A 19,683-nucleotide genomic window follows, 5' to 3' on the forward strand; every position below is an offset into this window, starting at 1 on the left:
ACAAGAAAAAAAAAAGAAAAAAAAAAGAGCGACGTTACATATTAGGCTGGGAGTTAGGTGCTATGAGTAAGGGGCAGAAAAGTTGGGTACACCCCTCTCATCAGCCTCAGGGCATTCAAAACCACATTAGTTGCTGAAGTGGAGAGTACCTTGAATCATGCCCTTGAAAGCAGGGCTGTGTGGGAGGCCTCTTCCAATCCTTCCTATGGAAGCAGTGCTATGGTATTGCAAATTATACAGGATTCATATGGCTGGAATGAAAACCAAGGGGGAAGATTACTCAGACTGCTAGGGCTGAGGGCATTCAGCCGGTGTGGTGCACCTGGGGCTGGTCTGCACTCCAAGGACTGCTCATAAATTTCCATTTAAACAGACCCTGGATTCAAAAAAAAAAAAAAATAGTCATGAGAGCTTGACTGCTAGGTTACAAAGTCACACATCCTTGTGTTCTCCTATTCTGGATGAAGTTATCTGTTAGAGCAGGTATTTCCCATATACAATGCTGAGATTATTAAAAATTGAGCCTAAGCCTGCCTGCTTTTCTAGGTAACACAGACCCTATGAAGCACACTGCAAGATCCAGGTATCTTGAGACACCTTGTGCATTTAGTGCGCAAGCTCCAAAGTGGGACAGGAGTCCAGCCAGACACATCACCGTGGCTCGTGGCTCCTATTGGCCACTGAGAAGTACAAGTTTTGGAGATTTTGGGGGTTATTTTTAGATGATTTTTCTGAAGCTACAACTCTGCTCTAGTTAAAGGAACAGATCTGGGTCTTGGATTCTGTTCTGGTGACCAAGACCTGTGCAGACACATCGTTGACTCTGGCTCGCCTTCAATGAGTGCCTTTAAGCTGCTGTGTGAATCCTGCTGTTGAATGCAACATGCCGTGACATCTACTTCTCTCAACCAGCCAACTGTCCAACATTGTCACTGCTTGGTAACTAATGCATACAATTTTGACTTTACACAATGCAGTGCAATACATTTGGCTCCACAAATTGAAAAGGGTCTGCCCTTTGTCTCTCCTTATCGGTATTATCTGACGTTGAGTTATGAGCTGCTAATGACCCAGAGATAATGAAAGTCATGTCTCAGAGAGCTCACAGCCTGAAACACTGATGCAAGAAGACAGGAGAACCACTCAAGAAATCCAGTGGGAAGAATAATCTGTGGCTCTGAGCATAATATATATTTTAATTACTGTTTGTTTGGCACTCTGGTAGGGAATATGGAAGAAAAAAAGCTTTTAGAAGAGTTTTCAATGGGCTGACGGCAGTGGTTGCATTTTCTTCAGCTGAGTAACCCCTCCCCCACTAATTTTTCTTCTCAGAGCACTGGCACTTTGATAAGTGTTGATGGAAAACACTGTCTTTTATGCTGAATGTGGGTGTGGGCAGAGGGGAGAGTATATTGAAAGCATTGCATCCGAGTGCCAGAAATGCCTGTGGTTCCCACACTCCAAGGAGCAGGAAAACTTCCCCCAGGAGGCCCAGCAGTGTCAGAGGGTGTGATGGAAAGGGAAGGTGGCCATAACCCAGGTTCCTGCCTCTCCATGGGTTGAAACTACTTGGGAGAGCCTAGCAGTAAGGCAAGGAGCTAGGTGTCCTTGGATTGCCTTCTGAAGATGTTTCTCTTTGGTGTCTTCAGAAAAAAGTCTTAGACACTTTGCTTAGGCCAGACTGCTGTAGGAGCCTGTTGGCCACTTACTCTTCCCAGCTGAAAGAAGATAATGATTCTTGTTTAAATCACTCGAGATTTACAATGGTACGGTCTGGAGCAGAATCTGGCACAAGCTTCTTGCAGATACGCCAAGAAAGGAGGCAGTTGTATGTGCACACATTCATTATGTATATTACCCTAGAGAGGCAAGCCACTGTCTCCGCTTGCCACTTCAAAGGAGTAGAGTGGGTCTGTTAAGAGAAAAGCACAATCCCCAACATGCCTCAGGGGAGAATAATTGAGATTTCCTTGATTTGTACAGACAGCGATGGAGACAGAAATCTCACACTTGATTTTAAGTTTATACGGCACCCTTTTCTCAAGCATGCTGTTGTATGGGAGTATGAAATCTTCAGCTAAAACACTGTAGCCCAGCAATAAGGCTCCATGATCTTCACAATATGCCTTTGTTTTTGTTTCTATAAGTCAAGAATATGCAGCTGATGAAAGACTGTCACAGATTCCCTGCAGAGCGCTCCCAGTCTGAATCTCTCCCTCGTGCCACCAGAATGAATCAGTCTGCAGACAGCAGTTCTTAGCAAAGATGCTTTATTACCAGGGCTGTAGCACCCACTAGAATGAGGAAACTCATTACTTTTAGAAAATTATTCTGATGTTTGAAGTTCTTTTACAGCCCTGAACTGGAGAAATTGTGAAGTGCCACATTTCTTTTTTAATGAGAATGAATGCACTGGATCTCTTTAATTTGACTGAGGTGAAAATGTACTAACTACCAGAGGACAACTCTCCATCTTCAAGTAGTGGTACAGATGGACTGGCCCAAACTCCCCATGGTAATAAAGCATCCTGGCATGTTGACTAACAGGCTCTGTGCCTGCTGGGTTGAAAAGAATTGGTGGTTATTTCCAAACATTCACTATCATGAAATACCATGAGCAGGAACAAATGCCATATATCTTTGGAGTGCTTGTTTTTCAATTATACCTAGCCATTCTATCTAATCTTACTGATTTACACAAGAAAAACAATTTGTTGTTTCATTCTCCTCTTTTTTTCCACACCATCCACATTTTATTAGCAGCTGTCTCGAGGAGAGAGGCAATAGACTATATTTAAAAGCATTTACTTCCATTTTCAAGTGGTTTAATTTTAAAATATTATTTGCTGGGTCTAGGAGTTTGTGAGAAGCTTGGTTACCAAAAATCATGCTGAAATCAAAGGAGAGGAAGGTGATAATCAGAACAGCCTGATTTTTAAGTGGGATCGTGAATTAACTTGTTCAGCTGGAGTTCCTTTCTGCTGTTGTCTTTATCAGCTGTTGTCATTCCCTCATCTGTTACAAATGCCTAAATAAATTAAGTGAAGAAAAACATTAGATGTCAAAAATACTGACTAGAATTCAGTGTGGTTGGGAACAGTTGCAATGCCCATGGCTTGAACAGGGAACAAGAAATTGTTCACGACAGCAGCAAAAGCCTGAGCGCAGAATGGCCTTTCTGAAGCTGAAAGGTAATTATTGACATCAGGGCTTGTGAAAGTATTGGAACTTTATTGTTAACAGAAGATCTTGAGTCTGTGTGCTGAATGTACATTTTTGTTCCTCTAAACCCCGCATGAGGCTTCAAGGAGACCCTAGGTATTTGCTGGCTCTCATCATTTTTATTTTTAGATATGACAAATAAAGAGCAGCTAAAGAAAGTCTCGTTCAGCTGGCCAAAATAATGTAGTGGAGGGGGGCAATGTTAACTATCTCTGCAACTCCCAGGTTTTCCTTATCAGCTTGAATGATGCATGAACTTACTGTTTTGAATGCTTCCAAGAAAATCACATATCTAACAGTGTTTGAAACTGTAAGCAGTCTATAATCTTTATTATAAAGCTGTGTCTGTTTGTGTGATATTTACACTAGTTCTCAGAGTAAAGAGATGATGTTATACAGTTGCATTTTGGGTGTGTCAGTCCTTTTCCTTGCTGTGAACTCTTCAATTCATTATCTGATTTCATCAAGCTTTAAAAGAGAAGTGGAAGACTCCAACATACAAAGTTTCTTCAAAAAGTTTGTGAGAAGTATAGTGAAAGCACATGGTTCCCCATTTATTTGGCCCCCACTATGCCATGTTTTGTCATTCTGAAAGAGATGAGAGACAGAATTTGTCACAAGATCGTTGCAATGCTATGGTGGAATGGGCTGTGGAAAGGTGACTCTTGACCAGTTAGTTGAGAAATTAACACTTGTCCTGGCCAGTCAAACTATGTTCATGTAGCTCTGGCCACTACAAAGATCTTGATGTCTCTTGGCCCACCAGCAAGCTAGACAAAGTGGTTGAAAGATATGGGTAGGAGAAGAGATGATAGGAAGGGCATTAGAATGTTGCAGTAGAGGACTAAGAAGTCCTGCAGTGAGAAGAGATGAGGAAGCTGATGTTATTTTGGTGGGGCCGTAGGTGACGTGAGAATGAGTTCATTGTTGTGATTTGTTTGAAGATTCAATCAACCATGAAGCAAAAATTCATTGGAAATCAGAATTAATTAGTGGTGAAGTTTGTAGAGATGCTTGTTGGTAGTGTCTGTATTCATCTGCTTAGTTCTTTTTGCCACATTGGGAAAACGTTCTTTTCACATATAGTTATATGGAAGGTCATCTTTTTGACCCAAAAATGTTTACATAATGGGTTTAAATGATGGATTGCTTTGTATCTTAACTTAATGACAGTGGCACTTGAAAAATGTGGTGATGATGTATGGATGAGAAAAACAAGGCTTAGATCCTGGTCTCATGCCAGGATCATGTTAGTCAGGCTCTGGTGTATTCTGTTTTGTTGTACTCAAGTATGTGCATAGGACCCATCAACACTGCACTCAGAGCACCTGACTTCCACAGTCATATTAAACAGTTCAATGGCCTAATTCTGATCTAATAGTAACATAAATCAGCAGTGATTTGATATTAATTGACAGAAATGGAGCAATATATTTAATGTGGTGACGTCAGAAACAGGTTCCTAAGATCTGATCAGACTTCAGTGTGCTCATGTAATAACTGGAAGAAGTGCTAGCTGTAAAACAAAGCAAAACAAAAACCAACAGGCTCTTTGCCTGCTTTTTTTTTTTTTTTTTTTGACTTACGGTTTTTACAGCTGGCTCCAAAGAGTTGGAGGCTTGTGGGAAGCTCTGTGGACTGCTGGTCTCTGTTTATCCCCAGGCCAGAAGCAATGCTGGTAGCTGAAATGTGAACTTCTCTAGACCTCTGTAAATGATCTCCCCTTGGTCCCAGAGGATCATCCTCTCACAGGGTAAGAGGCAGCTTGAATATAGTCTAGTTTTTGGAGCTGGCTTTAAAGCTTAGGATAGAGTGGGCATCCTATTGAAAGAGTGTGTTTGTGTGCTTTCTTTTTACCCTGCATTTAACATCTTCTGAAACACAAATCTGATATGGAAATATATTCTGGTAGTACTTCAGCCATCCTAGCAGCCCCCTACAGGCTTTAAACCTGGTGGTTCTGTTCAAATCAGTGGAGTGGAGAAATTGCAAAATTGCACTTCTCTGAGCTTTTTTATTTGTGATGGGAGCTTTGTTTTGCCACTCATCTCAGTTTCTGATAGTTTCTGTTTACTTATACCCAATGGTTTTTATTTTCAATCAATTAGATTATTCTTGTGGCTGTTTTCTAATCACTTATCAATTTTTACCTTTTAGGAAGGATGTTACTGGCTGGAAACGTCTGTCTTCTACAAAGGAATACCTATGGCTCACACCTTTTACCGTATTTAACAAAGTCTGTGCATCAGATACGTGTCAGGTAGTTCCTCTGCTTCTGGATGAACAGTGCCAGCATCTGACTTAGCAAAAACCCTACATTGCTGTGCAGAGGTCCTCCGTGCTGCCACCCTGTTATACTGGTGGTCTGATGCATATGGCTTTAGTGGAGGATTCTCAATGACATTTTAGCTGACCATAGATCCAGGAATCTCCTTAAGACTTCACAACAGAGAACCTACTCAATGGGAGGTTACAAAGTCCTTATGTAAAAACCAATTATTTATTTTTGCTTAGAGAAAATTATCTGTCCTGTTTGGGAAAAAAAAAAAAAAAAGTCTTATGATAACCTGAAGACTCAACAGTTTTAAGGCAATTTTGAGGGGAATGAAGGAAAAAAAAAAAAGGCAAGAAACTATCTAAATGGAAAGACAACCAGGTGAGGGAGAAAACACTAAAATTAATTGCAGGGTGTCATGATACGCTTTCTAGATAGGCACATTTGCTATTAAGGTGAGGGAAGGTTTTGCCAGCAAAAGTTAGTACCGTGTTTTCTTCCTGAAAGACCAATTTCTCTTCTGGCAGTAAATAGGTAACACTCACTTTCTCCTGTGACGTAGTAGTGCCCAGCAGCCTTTAGAAAGGTTTGCTTTATATTGTTGGTTGCCTGACTGCTGCTCTCCTGCCCAGATGAAAGCAACGTTTGTGTCATGGTTGGATTTGTAAACAAAATGTTCTAATGACTTACCATGAGAGTTTGATTAAAGCCCTTGGAAAGACCAAGAATTGCATACATGGAATTAGTTATTCTTTGATATCAAAGACCCTTTGGCTTGGTCTTTTTTGTCAGAAGGCAGAACAACTGTGTAGATAAATGACTTTGGTCTCTGTCTGCCTCAAACAGCACATGGGATGTGAGAAGTACTCAGAGGATTTTGTTCTGGATATTTTTTTGATTTTTTTTTTTCCCATGACAAGTTAATGTAAAAACACTACAAAACAGTGTATGCAGCGTTTGGGCTGATGCAGAGCCAGGTGGGGAGCTTGTCCAAAGACCTAAGTGTTTGCAGCCATCCCAAAAAGCACATCTGTAGGTCACTAAAATGCATCCTGTCTTGCCATATAGCTGTTGGATGCTGATCTGTACTGAGAATTTGCACGTGTGAGTAGTGATGACAGTGCTAGCACTAGGCACCTTATAAGTATGCAGCACTGCCTAAAATGTGTGTTCATCACAGCTCCCTATGGTGTGCCACGTGCCACAGATTTCGCACACTGAGTTTCCATTAGCTCAAGAAGTAATAAGCATATGGGTATTTGGGGCTGGAAGAAGTGAGCTCTGCCCCAGAGTATTGCCATGAACTTCTGGCAGTCAATAATGGGCACGGTTGGCCAGTTTGATATAGTGAGTATTACCAACAGGATTAGAGGAACTAGCAGAGGAGTTTAATATTTTTTAACCAGTTTATTACGATTCCTTGGATAAAACCCATTTGAACTCATATTTTTCAGAATCCTGTTTTCAAGTATGGTTTATAACCTGTGAGCTATATCAAAGCAGCTGTAATTAAAACATGTATAAATATAGCCTATACTATTTTTAAGAATAGTGGAGGTAAATTATACCCTTTTGTATATATGGGCTATAAGTAATTGTTTGGTTTCAGATATGTGACTGAGAACAAAATATCTTTTTATTTCTTTAAAGACATTAGAAAAATTGGATCGTAATTTATTTCATTCTTATGCTATGCTCATCTCTGTAGTACTTGGCTGTCATGTGATATTACTATCAAAGTAATCTCTTGCATGCTTGCTCTTTCAGTTTCTTAAGGGGAGAGACAAGCACAGAGGAAAAGTTTTGAGTTTCAGCTCTATGAAACGTGTGTTTTTGCAGGCGCACGTGCACACACCCAATGTGATATATTTATATCTAAGTTACTTAATGATCACACATGTCACTGGAAGTAGATATGTGTGGTTCAGCTCAATCGATACTCTGAAAATTTGCTTCAGGTTCTCTTATACTTCAAACTCAGTCATTTTACATGGGACTGTGGCCAAGAGGTCTCATTGCTACATGATGTACTATGAAATCAACACACAGTACAGACTAAACTAAAACTGGTGTTAGATAAACAGACCCAAGCATCGAGTAAGTCTGGATGACCTGAATGGATGTGTCATATATTGCTATGAGTTATTGATGACCTTTCATAATTCGCAAGTGGCTCAGGTTCCCTCCACCACTTCTGAGCTATGAGATCATTAATAATGTGTGCAAATAAATAACACATCTTGAGTCAGTTCATTGTATTTCCTATTGCTCTTTCTTCCCCTCCATGTATGGTATGTATGCATATAATATTTATTTCAGAAACAGGAAAATTCCCACCAGCAGCTGTTGGGAAGAAAGTTATATCTCATATTTATATCATTGGAGAACTATATTTCATAGCTGTGAGGTTATAGTCATAAAATATAGCCTTTTAATGTGTTAAGAAAAACTTCTGCAGTTATTTAAACCAATAAGACTATTGTATTCAAATGAACTAAACTTTACAGTACATTCTCATCCACTGGGTCAAATTCTACCCTGGCTTGCATGCTGAAGTCATTGAAAATTACAACAGGCATCATCAGTCAGTACAAAACTGACTCTGCAAATGCTCTGGGTATGGTGGAATCACACAAGGGATGAATTGGTCCAGCACTTAAGGTCTTTTGACCCTAAATGTGCTGTAGCTTCAGTTATTCTTTGCCAAGTCTTCTGTCTTTTAACTTGGAGTAATGTGACTCTCTCAGCCAAAAGCTAAAATGATCCCAAGTCCACTGAAGTTAAATCTTTCTATTGAATTCAGTAAGCTTTGGATCAACTCCTTAGAGCAGCTGCCATCTTGAAAAAAAATCTATGTGAAAATTGTCCTTGATTTCACTGTTGATGATCTTTGCCCTGAAGTTACTTCATTCCCATATTTTTCCAATACTGTCTTTATGCTCTTTTTCATTCCTCGTTGTTCATGAAGCTTTCAAGGTCTGTTCTCATCAGTGGAGTTCTTACTGTGCTAATAAGAAAAATATTGCAGTTTGTAATCTCTTCTTTCATCTTTGTGTTTATTATCTTTTGAGAATGTGTGCAGCTCCATGGGTCAGTAATGCCAGTGAAAGAAGTTTTGTCGTATCACTCAAACTTTTTGCTTTTGGCTGCACAGCCTTTTCTGTAGTTCCTGATGGGCTCCTCCTGAAAAATGCTGTAGTAGTTGAAGAAATAATACACATTCATGGGGGAGGTAAGATGATGGCTATAATGTTCATATCACTGCATATATGGCAGTGCCCTGATATTTCCTCAATTGATTATTTAAGGCTATTTCAGCACATGGACAGTAATCCAGTGTACCAGCAGGCTAGCATAGCGGTGTTCTGTTAAACACAGTATCAGACTGGTACCACGTTAGGGAATCTCTATATTAACCTGATGTCTGTATCCCCCCAAAATAGCTTTTTAAACAGCAGAACCCTTAAATACTAATATCAGAAGATGAATCTTATTTAGACTTCTTTTTCTTCTTTTTTTTTTTTAATATTAATTGTGCTATGATCGTGAAATTACTTAAACAAAATCTACCTGTGTGGTGAGAAACATATACTGAACTGTTTTCTCATTCTGACACCTTTAGCTTTGCTATATGGTCCTTTGTTCTAGGTCAGAATGGAAACGTTTTACTCCCTCCACTGAGCATCTCCTAGGAGAGTGTTTTTCACTGAAAAACAGTTTTCACTGGTGCAAGCATTCAGGATGAGGAAGCCCAGGATTAAGAAGTTACAACTGACTTCCATATGGCCCACTCTTGTATATCATAACTGGTAGTGATTTTCTGCAAACTTTAAAGAGATTACCTTAATGTACCTGAAGATATCTGTCCAGTGGAAACTCATGGAGGAAGATTTTGGCTATTAGAGGAAGAGAGAAGCAGTTGAATTTAAGATATCATGAAAGGTCAGGATGAGGGTCATGTCTATTGAAAGAAACATTTGCTGGTGTTCACAGAAACTATCTGAGATTATGGTCTGAGCTATTTGAGATTGTATCACTGCATTCACTAAAGATCTACTTTCCACATCTCCCAAAGCGATCAGGAAACCTGATACTTCCCAAACTGCTACTGAAGTCACTGCTGCCATTGAATCACACTAGCTACATTCTTCAGATTGAAGTGCCCTTCAATTTAAATATGATTTTTGGGGACTGCCCAAAACATGAGTCATTTCTTCACTGACAGTTTTTCAAAAATTTTTGCCTGTCTGTTAGCAGATACCTGTCTTTCTGCTAAATAAGCCAAGGATTCTGTTAGCTGTACTAGCTGTGTGGAGTAAATCACCCTTTGGCCTCTGAATGCAGTAACCTTTCCACTCTAGCCATGAAGTAATTGATGGAGTAGTACAGGAAAGGTTGCATTCTTGCTGTCTGGCAAAATAATAAATAAAAATGTATCATTTCTTAATGGACTTTGGAGAGGTGAGTAACTTAAATCTGGTAAACATATGAGAGCAGCAGCCACATTTCTTTTTTTTCTCAGACAGTAGAGGAAAATTTTGCTTTAAAACTTCATCTCAGTATCCTCTTACATGAAATGAAAAATCACTTCTTATCCACCTAAGAAAAAATGTAACAAATATATCTATATATTTGTTGTTCAGGCTAACCATTTACAGTACTACCTACCCATGGTCCTGGTCCATCTTCCATGGATGGAGGTCAATGAGGAATATTTCTGTCAACTTCAGTGGGGTTGGCTGTGTTGCTCAGTGCTTATTTGAGAATAATGGAAAAGACAGCAACCAAAACCTATTCTGATTCATCAGAACAAGGAGAAGATTTACTCATTGTAAGACTGCATAGATAATTAATTTCTGAAAATTTTGATTAATTTAGAAATATAAAACTTGCCTCTTTAATGTGAACAGAAAAAATCCCACTGACGTTAACAGACACAGGACTGAAGCTTTAAAATGAGTGGAGAGAAGTGGATGGAGAAATGGGCTGAGAAGAATCTCATGAAGTTCAACAAGAAGTGCAAAGTCCTGCACCTGAGGAACGGCAACCCCAATACCTGCTGGGGACAAACTAGATGCAAAGTAACTTTGCAGAAAAAGGTGTGAGGTTTCCAGTGGATAACAAATTCACCATGAGCCAACAACGTGCTCTTGTGGCAAAGACTAATGGTATCCTTGTCTGCACTGAGGAATATTGCCAGAAGGTCAAGGAAGGTGATCCTTCACCTCTACTCAGCACTGGTGAGTCCACACCTGGAGTTCTGGGTTGAATTCTGGGCTCCCCAGTACGAGAGAGGCATAAACATGCTGGACAGAGTCCAACAAAGGGCCATGAAGATGATGAAGGGACTGGAGCACCTCTCGTATGAGGAGAGGCTGAGGGAGCTGGAACTGCTCAGCCTAGAGAAGAGGAGGCTCCAGTGGATTCTCATCAATGTCTATAAATACCTGAAGGGAGGGTGCAAAGACGATGGAGCCAGGCTCTTTTCAGTGGTGGCCAGGGGCAATGGGCACATACTGGAACACAGGAATTTCCATCTGAACGTCACAAAAAACTTCTGTGTTGTGTGGGTGATGGAAAACTGGCACAGATTGTGTCAGTGAGAGGTTGTAGAGCCTTCTCCTTGGAAATCTTCAAAAGCCACTTTACATGGGCACCCAGCTCTGGATATCTCTTCTTGAGCAGGGGGGTGGACCAGGTGGTCTTCAGAAGTCCCTTCCAACCTCAGCCATGTGGTGAAGAGTAGAAAAGAATTAAGGTACAGCAGATTGTAGCTGTCCTCAAAATGGAAACTGTGAAGAGCAAATATATCTTCAACAAAGATTATTCCATTAATTGTGACTTCAAATTACAATGGGACGCCAAAGGTCCCATGTAGAATATACATGCAGGACAGAAAGGGCAAGGAAACTTAGCCAAGACTACTCAGAATTTGTTATTCTCAGTAGATGTTTGTTATTGGTGTGTAATGAAAGTAAACTGGAAAGGGCAATGGTTGAACTTGTATGTGTATGGTGTAAATGTCAGAGATTAAAAAGAATAGAAGCTTTTTCTCTCTTATTTTTGGCTTTTTGCCTTTTTTGGCTTTCTTCTACATCATGTAAATAACATTCTTATTCTTGACTTTTAATGAATGCAAGAGAAAATGGAAAAAACTCCATTATGAAGTGAGAATATGCACATATGAGTGACCATTCAGAGGCAGATTTAATGAACTCCTTTATATAATGTTTCTCTAAAAAAAAATAAAATCTTATTACTAATTTTGCATATTTCTGTCACATGGTTACTTAAGAGTAAAGACAAAACAGTCAGGAAATATGAACTATGTCTTAGGCAGCTAAAAGACTTACCAAACTATGGGCAGTTACGCTTTAAAAGATGAGAGTACTGGGAAATGACTGGCAAAAGAACAGAAATACAACAGTTATCCTCAAAAAAAAAAACAAAAAACTTAGTAATTAGTACTTTCTTTAAGTATTTTAATCCAAAACTCAACATATGATAAGGAAAATCACCTTCAAGCATCTAGAAGATGATAGAATTATGATCAAACAACCAGCAGTGATTTGTCAAGACTGAATGTTGCCAGACAAATCATTTTTATAGGCTAGAGTAATTAGTGGATGAAGAACATGAGGTAAATGTTACATTGAAGGTCAGAGTCTCACTCAGTTGGAGAAAGGAAACATAACCATATTGACTTCATTGTACTTATTAAAACAAGATGAAGATCAGCACTTATACTTTAGAATAGTATTTCTATGAGTCTAATGAACTTTTACCTGAAAAAAAAATTTTTTTTTCTTAGCATTTCGCATGATATGAAAACCTGTTAAAATTAGTAGAAAGTTGAGTAATTTGGAAAGTTATTGGATATTGCAAAGAATGTTTCTAAAACACAGTTTATTTCCTTACTTTGTTGGTAATCCAGAAAACATTTAGATTATTATTATTTTTTTAAAGCTTTCTGGTATCTGAAAAACATAATAAATAAATAGAGTTAGGGAGAGAAAATGGAGAATAGAACAAATAAGATACTTTTAGGGGAAAAACAACAAACAAACAAAAAACTCTTCACCTGATATTCAAAATGAAGAAGAACCCTAACAATATTAGTACCAGTTTGCCTGTATGTGCACAGATCTAACCCAGATTTTATTATATGTGTATTTTGATATATAATCTGTTATCTTCTATACGTATGTTTTCATTTGAATTAAATGAATTTACTGCCAGGTTTTTTATTATTTTTCTTATTTTTTTTCTTATATTATCTACTTCAAGATTTACTTAGCAATAATATTACACTGTTAGTAACATGTTTGTTAATACACATAACTAAAAATGTTTTAGCACATAGAATGAAAAAGAGAAGTCTTCTACAAACTATGAGAGATAAGATTTAGATTCAGGTGATCAAGGAGAATATGAAAGATCAGTGTGACACAGTATTGGCTAGCCTTATAAGCAATGATTTTGGTGGAAGTTGTGAATCTGTTCATCATTCATTCACTCTGTCTTGAGGATATGCCTCTACTCTCAGGACAATATAGGTCAAATCTCATCTCAGGACGAGATTCTCCAACTGTTTGCTGTGTGAACATTCAGTATGGTCTTGGACACTACTTCAGCCTCAAGTCTGGAGCTCTCTAGAGAAAAACCCAAGGGGTCATCATATGGTGGAATGATATACAGAGTAATTCAGATTGCAAGGATCCTCCTGTCCAACTACTCCCAGTACAAAGTTACATTAGGTTTCTCAAGGTCTTAACAATGCCTTGTACAGGCCCATGAAGTAATGCAGGTAGAAAGGGTGCAGACTGTGGTACTTCCAATACTACAGAACTCTCTTCATTTCTCAGGTAGGTATGAATTTAGATTCACAGGTGTTCCCATAAAAATGACACTTTTTTGTCACAATGTGGTTGGTTTTGTGAATTAGTGATAGGAACATCAGAGGTAACAGCGTACTGAAGGAGTGGTTAAGCATAAGCAGGGAAGAAAACACCAGGTTTATCCAGCTGGAAGTTTGTAGCTTGTTTGTGAGAAAATAATCAAAAATACTACTGGAAACTCAAATGTCCAGACTTGCATATAGGTTATATGCAGTGTTACTGTTCCCATGCTGCAGTTTGTAGTGAGAATGTGGGGCAATTATGAAAGTGAAATTTGCTTTTTCTGCAATGTGTGCAACATTTGTTTAAAGTGAATTGTTCCAGGGAGCATCTTTGCCAAGAAACTCTTTCAGGAGATAATTTAAGGAAAATGAGCACCAAAGAATGGAAATTATGGGATTGAATTCGCTTAATTCGAATGGAAAATGTCTTCATGGTTTCTACCCAGCAGGTAATGCATATGTTTATTGCATTATAGAAATTACAGAGCTAGTTAAATTATTTCACTATTTTTGACATTCTGAAGATCTTTCCATTCCCTGTGATCTGAAATTGATACTTTTTGTGCTTATTTTACAGCATATTTCCACAGATTTTTGCCAGCATTTTTATGAAATCATTTTAGAAAATTCATGTTTACTAATAATTTCTTTCTCTCCTGAAAGTAGGGACTATAATGAAAGCAACAACGTTAAAATATATATTTAAAATATTAATGTATGTAGTTGCCAAAATTTTAATAGGAAGTATTCCTACATTCCCCTTATAAAAGTATAGGCCATTTTTTTTCAACAACATAATGGCATGAGATTTGCTAAGAGCTATCATAAATCATAGAATTATGGAAAAATTCAGGTTGGAAGGGACATCTGCAGGTCTTGTAGTCCAGCCTTCAGCTCAAAGCAGGGCTAGCTTTGACGTTAGATCAGGTTGCTCAGCATCTTGTACAGCTGTATTTTTAGCATCTCTGGGGATGGAGGTGCCACATCTATGGATAACCTGTGTCAGTGCTCAACCACCCTTATTGTAAAATGTTTTCCTTACAACTGAAGGGGGCCTAAAACAGGACATGGTATTCTAGATGTAGCCTCACAAGTTCTAAGTAGATAGGAATAACCATGTTCCTCATCCTGCTGCCTATGCTTTTGCTAATACAGCTCAGAACATGTGTATCCTTCATTCCCATGAAGGCACAGCATTAACTCAGGCTCACTACCTCACACAAAAGCTTAGTACTCCCCACTTGCAGGACTTCCAATTCAACTTCATTGCATTTCATGGAGTTCCTGCTGGCCCAGTACTCCAGCTCATCTGGGTACCAAGTGTCATCCAGTGTATCAGTCACTTCTCCCAGTTTGTCAACAGCAGGAGACTGCCTGAAGACCCATTGTGTCCCATTGTCCAGGCTATTGATGTATTTGCCATTTGTTAATCCATGCAGTTGCTGTTCCCTTTCTCTTCGCATGCCCTGAAAAGGCCTGCATGAAGGTTTGCTTCATAGTCCTCCCAAGAACTAATGGAGGACTGACTTGTAGATCCCTGGATACACTTCTTCACTTATTTTGAAAGATATATATATATTTTTCTCTTACTGTAGACCAAACGAGGCAGTTCTTTGTGAGGACGTCTCAGAAAGAGATGAGACAGAGAAGAGACATTTGGTTAGAGGAACAACGTACCACAGTATTAATACTCATTTGTGTCCTCTCCTATCAAGAAATGTTTCACTGGGAGAAAGGGGCCTTCATGGGGCACAGCTCTTTGGCATCCCCAGGCATGTCAATGTTGTCTGTTAATCGTGAGTCTTTCCTGAATCCCACATCCAGGCTTATCTGCTGCCCACATCATTTACGTGGAAGCATATGCTCAGGGTGTACATACAGGCTGAGTTTTGGAGCTGTTTATGTGAGCCTAGATGTGTGTGGCACCTTAGTGCAGTGCAAAGATCCTGTTCATTGGAGCAGGGAGGGCAGAGGAGGGATCAAACGCTCCCACTAGTTCTGCTGACCTGTTCTTCATGATTGGCTATTCCTTGGCACTTAGTGAAAGCTTCAAGCCCAGGCCCCATATGAAGAAATATCTACCAATAAGGACAGAACTGACGTGGGTGATGTGCTCTGGCCCCCTGCAAGAGGAGGAGATGGGCAGTTTCTTGTTCCTCTCTAGTCCAAGGGAACGTGATGGGCCTGCTGTGCTGTGCAGTTTTGTAACTGGAGTTAAAGAAGAGTTTGTGGAATTAATCAGGCTTTGTTTGTTTCATGTACTCATTGTAAAAGAAATGATAAAATAACCACTGTTGGATCTAGTAAAAGAAAACATGTTTGTTTGCTCGGAGGGTCTAGATGACTTTAGTCAAAATCAGTGGAGAGGGGTTGGCAATAAGGCTATAAAATGTTTCAGTTTTGTTTTATTCCATGCTGTGCTATGGACGAGCACTCTCTCGTACCTGATCTCAGCCAGCTTTACATGAGAATGAAATAGAAATGAAGGATCCATGAACAGCTCATGAGCAAACCTTTTACCTTACCAAGTCAGAATCTCAAGAAACTCCATTTTGTTAAAGGACTGTCCAGAAACAAAGGGGACCTTCATGTCAGAGGGACTTTTCTTTACCATGGCATCCCATCTGGGCACTGGAAACCCCTGTTCCCCTGTGAAATGGAAGATAGGCAAGTGCTCGCTCCTAACTCACTGCTCACTCCTAACTCATGGCAGAGCTCAGCCTGGCAGCTCCCAAGCCAGCCTGTGCACAAAGCGGCATTACCTCATATGTCACAGTGACATTTTGAAATGGTTGCATAATTACTTTGAGTGTTACACTCGGACTGGATGACAAGACTATGAAAAGTGAAATTTGCTCCAGAAACCAATTGGATATTTTTTTTCCTTTGTAGCTTGAGGGTACACAGCAAACCAAGGAGTTACACCAGGAGGTAAAGTCACTGAGGAGGGGAGGAAATAGGTGACTCCAAGCCCCACACACTTTCCCTGGTTACTCAAAGCTTGCAGAAAGGGCACGCAGCCACTTGATTTCCATTACCACGATGGCACTACCAGTAGCGCCCAGCACATACATCACTGGTGGGTATTTTGGCACAAGGCAGCCATCTCCCAACTGTGGAGCTGTTATAGGAGAAAAGACAGAGCCTTACTCAAAGATGCCGTGTGCTTTAGGTCAACTTCTGCAGGATGTGCCATGTCTGGAGATAGCAGCGTTTTCATGCACTTTTTGAGGGCATGCCTGTTGCTCTCTTTCCAAAATGGTGTTTTTTGGAGCACAGCGATGTCCACTTTCAGGATCGTGGCCTGTGCTCAGAGGGACACAGGGATCTGGTCCTGCCTGACCATCATGAGCATGGTACCTGCCTGGGGCACAGCGGCATTTGTGCCGAATGATGGCCCCAAAATCATGATATAATGAGGCTATGTTGTGAAAACTGAAGTCAGTTCAGTGCAAAGTAGATGACCTTGGCTTTGAAAGGAACAAGGAGAAAAAGAAGTCTTTGTTACCTTTATAATAGATATTTACATTCAGCCTTCAGACCGTGACCCCCGCTATCTGATCCAGACTAAACTGCCGTTAGTTTTGGGACCTCACAGGACCATGCTTATGATGAGCACCCTTTGAAGCATGTGAGGACCTACCGAGTGGTTGGAGCTTTTACACAGGGTCTGTAGGGCAAAGATGAAAAATGGGTTTCAAGAAATGCATTTCTCACAGGCACATAGAAAGCCCTTTAAGTATGGACTGTACTCCACACAGAAAAGAGACCACATTAAAAAGACATTTAAACCCCTGAAAGTCTTTTTGACATCTGACTTCAAAGGATCTCCCTTACAGAACTGCACCCGCAGTATCTGCCTCCTGATCATATGGTCAGGCATGAGGGCAGTTCAGCTGATTTCTCCCTCAACTATACAATGGGGTGTGTTACAAAATGTAAAATTGGAAAATTATGCTGGTTTCTTAATCTTTTTATGCTAAACAAATGGATTTTTATTTTCCACTGTATCTACTAGAAATGCAGACAGTGATGTACAAAATGAGTTTGGGAGCTAGAGGTTAGTGAGGTTATTTTATTTTATTTTATTTTATTTTTATTTTATTTTATTTTATTTTATTTTATTTTATTTTATTTATTTATTTATTTTCCAGGGACGGGGGAACCAATTAAGCATCCTTGCTGCTTTATCCAAGCTGAAAAGACCACTGATCCTCCTGGGCCCTCTGATGACTGCAGTTCAGTGATGTGACCCCTGACAAGTACCCAGCTGGGCAGAAGATGCCAGAGAGAAGCCCGGGAAGCAACTGACCTATCACACCCAGACAGTGTCTACATAAAGTAGAAATGGGAAAAATGAGGGTACTGATGTTGGATTCTATAAATAACCAACAAATACATTTGTTGACTGATCTGAAAAGTAATTGAAATCAAGAATTGAATTGCAGGTCATGTTCTACTTTCCCCCACATCAGGATTTCTTCCTTGCCAAAACAAAACTTTGGGATAAAATGTCACCAAAAGGTTTCCTCTTGAAGTTCTGAAATAGCAGCCAAGAAAATGAAAGACTAGGCTGATAAAGCTGGCAGCTTCCTGGACATCTCTGACTCAAAAGGAAGCCCTGGTTATTGCACTGCCTAGGTCATGAGGGGATGTTGGGTGTGCTGATGCCACAACTCTGCTGGCTTTGTGTTCTGCCTTGCATGTTCTCCTGTGCCTCGCTCATCCTCACCTCTCAGCAGCACCCATCTCCCTGGAGCATCCTCAGTCCCATGCCTTGACAGGAGCTGGAGGACTACTGTGAAAAATTGAGAGGGACCAGCAACTGCTCAAGGGGTTACTGTGCAGAAGATTTTAGCTCCAAGTCAGGTCTCGATAGGAAAAGACACAGCTGGCCAAGAAAAGTACACTTACTTTGCAGAAATTGCAGAACTGTCCACAAGGACCTGTGATGGCCAGTGCAGTGTCCTTGGACATGGTTGCAGCTCCTGGAGCCAGGGGAAGAAACCAAACCTGTACCTTTCATTTTTTCAGCAGACAGAATTAGTACTTTGTTGTTGGGTGGAAGGTGAACCACCACCAATGTAGCTTTATTTATTTACATGATTTTTGTTATGAGTATCCAGAAAGTAAAATATTTCACAAATTTGAAGGGCTGATGCTCAGAAAGTGTCTAAACGAACTCTTTCTGACAGTTAAGAAAACCCAGTCTTCATTTATTTTGGCCAGAGCTATTTATCAAATTCTGTCAATATTCAGAAAGTCACCAGCCAAACTGAAATAGCAAGTCTACATCTATCTATTTATCTATCTATATTGTTGACTAACGATTTACCAAAATAAACATGCCATCTTCTTCCCAGGGAGCATATAATTCATTTGGGTGTTTGTGGTGGGTTTTTCTTTCTTCCATTTTCTCCTTTTTGTGGGATTTGAGCCTCCCTGGGAGGCAGGTTTTTGCCTTTTGCATTGCTGGTGATTTGTCTTCCAAGCCGGCAGATTTATCACCTCCTTCTCTGGATGGGTGCAGCAGAGCATCCTTTTTGGTCCACCTTGCCCAGCAAGGAGGCTGCTATCAGCACCAGTGGGCTGTGCGAGCCTGAAATTGTGAGGATTGTCAAACCAGTGTCAGGTAGGTGTCTTGCTTGACTTTGAACTCTGTGTTTGGGCAGGTTTGAAAGCAGGCAAGGGTCATTTCATTATCCGTGTTTACAGTTATCATTTACATTGTCTTCAAGCATGCAAGGCAGTTGACTGAATGTATTCAGATCTGTGGCTCATTCCCAGAGGAGCTGGCAATCTAATTTTGGGCAGGTGGGCTGAAAAAATAAGAGATGATTTTGCCCAGAGATGCAGCCCTCTTGCTGCTTCTCTAAAACTGCCCAGCTGTTTGCCCATATTAACCTCTTCTGGGTGATGCCACAGACTTTGTCACACCACTCATGTAACTGCAGGAGGGTCTTTACTGACAGTTTCCAAAGTTGGTAAATTCAGGGTGGAGCAAGTGATGAAAACATTCTCCTGGGGCTCTTCCCTTTGAGCTGAAATGGAGCCCAACCCAGGCAAGGGTTTAGCAGGTGGGATACAGAATAAGTACCATATGGAGCAGGGCACTGACCTGAAATGTAGCCTCTAATGGGTTATTTAGCAAATTTAACCAGCATGCTCCCCTCTTCTTACTGAGGTGCTGCTCCATGGGGGCTCATGCCAGGCTGAATCAGGTGCTGGGAGGGAGCTTCTATGTCTTGGTCTCACCCCATGTTAACAGGAGGGCAGGGAGCTGCCA

General features: G+C 40.2%; 1 long non-coding RNA gene across 2 annotated transcripts; it reads left to right on the top strand.

The window, feature by feature from the left end:
* Nucleotides 1-1,307: 1,307 nt before the first annotated feature.
* Nucleotides 1,308-9,071, top strand: LOC310883788. 2 transcript variants are annotated; one of them, XR_014573863.1, is made up of 3 exons: nucleotides 1,308-3,191; nucleotides 4,820-4,975; nucleotides 5,380-9,071. It is a non-coding gene; the product is annotated as an uncharacterized lncRNA (long non-coding RNA). The 2 variants fall into 2 exon arrangements; XR_014573864.1 differs by having other exon boundaries at nucleotides 1,311-3,191; nucleotides 4,885-4,975.
* The last annotated feature ends 10,612 nt before the right edge of the window (nucleotides 9,072-19,683 follow it).

This window comes from Anser anser, assembly GCF_964211835.1.
Source record: "Anser anser genome assembly, chromosome: 1".
NCBI lineage: Eukaryota > Metazoa > Chordata > Aves > Anseriformes > Anatidae > Anser > Anser anser.